This window comes from Mustela nigripes, chromosome 1, assembly GCF_022355385.1.
Source record: "Mustela nigripes isolate SB6536 chromosome 1, MUSNIG.SB6536, whole genome shotgun sequence".
NCBI classification, from domain to species: Eukaryota; Metazoa; Chordata; class Mammalia; order Carnivora; family Mustelidae; genus Mustela; species Mustela nigripes.
Window position 1 is genome coordinate 246,442,397 of NC_081557.1, and position 5,445 is coordinate 246,447,841.

General features: G+C 43.0%; 1 pseudogene; it reads left to right on the forward strand.

Annotated features, from left to right (window-relative positions):
- Positions 1-1,470: 1,470 nt before the first annotated feature.
- LOC132015645 (copine-1-like) lies at positions 1,471-2,993 on the forward strand (annotated as a pseudogene).
- The last annotated feature ends 2,452 nt before the right edge of the window (positions 2,994-5,445 follow it).

A 5,445-nucleotide genomic window follows, 5' to 3' on the forward strand; every position in this document is an offset into this window, starting at 1 on the left:
GCTGGAGGGGAGGTGGGTGGGAAGATGGAGTAATAGGTGATGGGCATTAAGGAGGGCACGTGATGTAATGAGCACTGGGTGTTATATGCAACTGATGAATCACTGACCTCTACCTCTGAAACTAATAATACACTGTATGTTAATAAATTGAATTGAAATTTTTAAAAAAGAAATATATATTATATAATCCCTTGAAAGTAAGATGGGAATGGAACACTGGAAACTTCCAAAACTTCCAGTATTCCAAAGGCAATACTACAAACTCTCACCCTGACCACCGAGTACTGGAAAATGAAAAATGAAAAATGAAAAATGAAAATGAAAAATGAAAGACAGTCATAGATAAGCCATACATTCACAGATTGACAATTCCAGATTTCACAAGGCTAGTACACCCGACAAAGCTAGTCTCTAGACTCTGGGTGGGAAGCTTTTCTTTCAAATTTGGAAAAATAAAAAATAAAAGGAAATCTCCTTGTTGGCTCTAAGCTCTTACGTAAAATCGTCAAACATGCTTGTTCCTAAAAAGGAGACAAATTTGATCAAAAGTGCATTAAGACCACAAGCTCTTTTCTCCTAAAGCCAAAAAGTAATCACCCCTCAGTGAGTAATAATTTTTCCCTCTAATCAGCAGAGTTTAATTATAGCAACTAACTCAAACACTCAGGCTTTTATTAAATTATTGATTCAAAAACCTATGACTTGGGACACCTAGGTGGCTCAGTCAGTTAAGCATCTGCCTTCAGCTCAGGTCATGATCCTGGGGTCCTGGGATCCAGTCCCACATCAGGCTTCTTATTCAGCAGGGTGTCTGCTCCTCCCTCTACCTGCTGCTCCCTCTGCTTGTGCATTCTCTCTCTGACAAATGAATAAATAAAATCTTTTTTAAAAAATCTGTGACTCAATAGCTAGATTTTCAAGATTTATTCAAAACGTGTAATTTTCCACCATCACAAATCACCAAGAATTCAAAAATATTGATGACCTTTAGCAAAGGTGTGACAGGGAGCACCTGAGTGGCTCAGTGGGTTAAAAGTATCTGCCTTTGGCTCAGGTCATGATCCCAGGGTCCTGGGATGGAGCCCCGAGTTGGGCTGGGAGTCTGCTTCCCGCCCGTCCCCCCTACCGCGTGCCTCTGCCTACTTGTGATCTCTGTCTGTCAAATAAATAAATAAAAGCTTTAAAAAAAAAAAAAAAGGTGCAACAGAACTATATTATTACCAAACATAGAACATTTTTCATGAACTAAGAGTCAGAACTTAACTTTTCATGGCCACAATCCATGAAATTCAGCTTACCTGGTCCTCTCTCGCAGATATGAAGGCCAACTCGCTAGTTAGAAAGAGTAAGTTTTGTCTCCCAAAAGTGAATAAGGGAAAAAAAAAAGAAGCAGCTACAACTGCAGAGGTTGATGCAATTTTAAAAAAACACAAACAAGGCTGGTGGCCATTTTGTGACGTAGCGAAGGAGATGGCCCACTGCGTGACCTTGATTCAGCTATCCATTTCCTGTGACCACCTCATTGACAAGGACATTGGCTCCAAGTCTGACCCATTTTGCATCCTTTTACAGGATGTGGGAAAGGGAAGCTGGACTGAGCTTGGCCAACTGAGCGAGTATGGAACTGTTCAAGCCCCAAGTTCTCCAAGACTGCAGCTTGAGTACCACTTTGAAACAATCCAGAAGCTCCGATTTGGTATTTATGACATAGACATAATGAGCTGGGGAATGACTTCCTAGGAGGGGCTGAGTGTTCCCTAGAAGAGGTATCCACTCAGAAGATGAAGGATAGTCGTATAGTGACCATGGAGGTGGAGGCCAAAAACCTAGATAAGGACTTCCTGGAGAAATTGGATCCATTCTTGGAGTTCTTCCATCAGGGTGATGGGAAACGGCACCTGGCATACAGATCTGAGGTAATCAAGAACAACTTGAATCCTACATGGAAACACTTCTCTGTTCCCCTTCAGCATTTCTGTGGGGGAGATCCCAGCACACCCATCCAGGTGCAATGCTCAGATTATGACAGTGATGGTTCACATGATCTTATTGGTACCTTCTACACTAGCTTGGCCCAGCTGCAAGCAGTCCCCACTGAGTTTGACTGGATCCACCCTGAGAAAAAGCAGAAAAAGAAAATCTGCAAGAACACTGTGACTGTTTGTGTCAAGATTTGCCAGGTAGAAACACAGTATTCGTTCCTGGACTACGTGATGCGAGGCTGTCAAATTAACTTCACTGTAGACATTGACTTCACGGGCTCCAATGGAGATCCTTCCTCCTCCAACTCCCTGTACTACCTGAGCCCAGCAGGGGTCAATGAGTACCTGACAGCACTGTGGAGTGTGGGCAGCATAATTCAGGACTATGATTCAGACAAGCTATCCCAGCATTTGGATTTGGGGCCCAGGTACCCCCTGATTAACAGGTATCCCATGAATTTCCCTTGAACTTTGACTGCAGTAACCCCTACTGCACAGGCTTCCAGGGCATTGTGGATGCTTACCACCAAGCCCTGCCCCAAGTTCACCTCTATAGCACCACCAACTTTGTAGCCATCATCAACCATTGGCTAGGTTGGCAACCCAGGCTGCATATCAGAGGACTGCCTTGCAATACTTCGTGCTGTTGCTGCTGACTAATGGTGCTGTGACAGATGTGGAGGCCACATGTGAGGCTGTGGTGCATGCCTCTCACCTGCCCATGTCAGTGATCATCGTAGGTGTGGGTGGTGCTGACTTCGAGGCCATGGAGCAGCTGGATGCTGATGGTGGACCCTTGCATGCATGCTCTGGAGTGGCAGCTGCCTGTGACATAGGGCAGTTTGTGTCCTACCACCACTTCCAGAATTCCCCCATTGGGAGTCACTGGCACAGACTGTGCTTGCAGAAGTACCCACACAACTCGTCTCCTACTTCAAGGCCCAAGGTTGGGCCCCATTCAAGCCACTTCCACCCCCAGTCAAGAGCCCTGCACATGCTCCTCAGGCTTAGATTCTCTTAGAGGATGGGCTATGGCTAGTTCTCAGCCTTGTGCCCCCTAGGTCTCTGTGGGCATGGTTCAATCCTGCACACATTCCCCAGTGCTACACTTTACATTTTATACTTTTATATTTGCTCCTGCTGTTACTCTTGACCCCTTCTGCTTGCCCCTGGAGTCCTTCATTTAATAGAGGTCAGTGAAAGTCAAAACAAAACAAAACAAAACAAAAACAAAACACAAACAAAACACCGGATAGAAGTCAACTTGATGAACAGAGGAAGCCACAGATGCTTTGAGCAATGGACAGTGTGTATCATTTCTTCATTCCATTATCAGACATTTATTATGTGCCTACTGTATGCCAAGCTCACTGGTAAGCTAAGTAGGATTAACCATACCGTAATTTCAGGCCGTCCAAGAAACCATCACGCAAGCAACCCATGTAGTACCAGTTACAAGGCTGATTCCTTTTTTTGCTTTTTAAAATTTATTTTATTTTTTTAAAAGATTTTATTTGTTTGTCTGAGAGAGAGAAAGAGCATACAAGGAAAGGGAGGGAAAAGCAGGGTCCTTGATGAGCCAGGAGGCCGACGCAGGACTCGATTCCGGACCCTGGGGTCATGAACTGAGCTGAAGGCAGATGATTAGCCAACTGAACTACCCAGCATCCTGCACGTCTGATTTCTAATAACTGGCCCCCCTCTATGAAAAAGGAATTCCTTCTGCTAGCAAGTGACTCATAAAATAGGTCCTCCCCCTCCCCAATACCTCAGGTGATAAAATTTACTTCAAAACTTCTATGGCTTAGATTTTTTTTCAGGAACAAATTAAAGACCTAAACCAGTTATTTTTGTATTAGGTTTTTTAAAAAGCTGAATGAAATGTAGCAATATTTCTCTCTATCTATCTCACTTCTACGTGCAGATTCTTAGTTTGCATACAATTACCAACATAAATCATTTGACCCTATCTTCTAAAATATGCTTTGATATAAAAAGAGAGAGCACAAAAATAGTGGAGAGATGGGGTTAGGTATACAGCACACTGCTCAGGGAGCTCTTTTAATTCAATTTTGTTACCGAAGCTTGGAATCTAAAATGTGAGTATGGGAGGAGATAGGATTCATAGCCGTCATATTGTACCAAGCTCACCCTCCCCAGCATTAACATAATCACAGGAGTGGTAAAGCCATAGAAAAATGCTTCCTATTCTCAAAAGCTTCATTCATCCTGGCATTTCAACAAAACCCAGTATATATTTGGTTCCCTTTTATAAAAACAATATAATGCTTTTGGCCACAAGTCGATAGAAGACCATGGAGGACAACGTTAAGTGTTGATTTTCATTTTCATCTCAACAACCATCATTTCTATCACCTTTATTCAGACATCGATTACCTGCTCTGTTCCCTCTGCCCTTTAAGTAAGAAAAGCAATTCCCTGGAGGAGACTGAAGGAAAAGAAAAACTGATAGAGTATTTGGAAAAAGAGGTTAAAATGGGTAGAATTGAAGGCTCATGTCCCCTCAACCCCAAAACAATCAGGTTAACTCAGAAAATCTGCCCTTCAGGGGCTCCTGGGTGGCTCAGTGGGTTAAAGCCTCTGCCTTCTGCTCAGGTCATGATCCCAGGGTCCTGGGATGGAGCCCAGCATCGGGCTGTCTGCTCCGCGGAGAGCCTGCTTCCTCCTCTCTCTCTCTCTGCCTGCCTCTCTGCCTATTTGTGATCTCTGTCTGTCCAAATAAATAAATAAAATCTTTAAAAAAAAAAAAATCTGCCCTTCAGTTAAAATCTGCGGCAGAATAGAACAAGGCAGTTTTGCCACAAAGTTTGCATGACTTGACTTCCAGGCCATTTGGTATGTTAAAACCAGTAGAAAAGAGACCAAAACAAAAATAAATAAAAATGTTAATAAATGATTGTGTTTTAGGAGAAACTTTGTTCAATTTCATAAAACCTCTCACTTCAGTACTTATTACCATAGCTAACATTTAGTGCTGGAAAATACCAGGCACTATATCAAGCCCTTCACAAAGTTCATATTTAATTCTCCCAAAGGTCCTATGAAGAACGTACTTTTATTCTCCCCATTTTCTAGATGAGCAGATTGGGATACACAGAAGTGAGGAAACTTGCACAAAGTCAAGAAGCTAGTAAGTTATAAAGATGAACATGCTATTGGGGATTTTTATTGGGGATGGAGAAATTTCCACCCAGAATCATCCTACCTAAAAGGACAATAGTACTACCCCTGGGGAAATATACCAGTAGAGCCAGGAGAGAAATGAGGTCTGTATCTCAAGATAGACTATTTCTCCTCCATTCCCCACCCCCTTGACTATCGCCTCCGTCTCTATTCCAAAGGGCTAGGTCTGATGGAAAGTGAAACGGCAGTTTATAAACTCCTGCCCCATATCCCCCAGGCTTCAGGTTAAAACCATGGTTTGGATGAGATAGGAGATTAG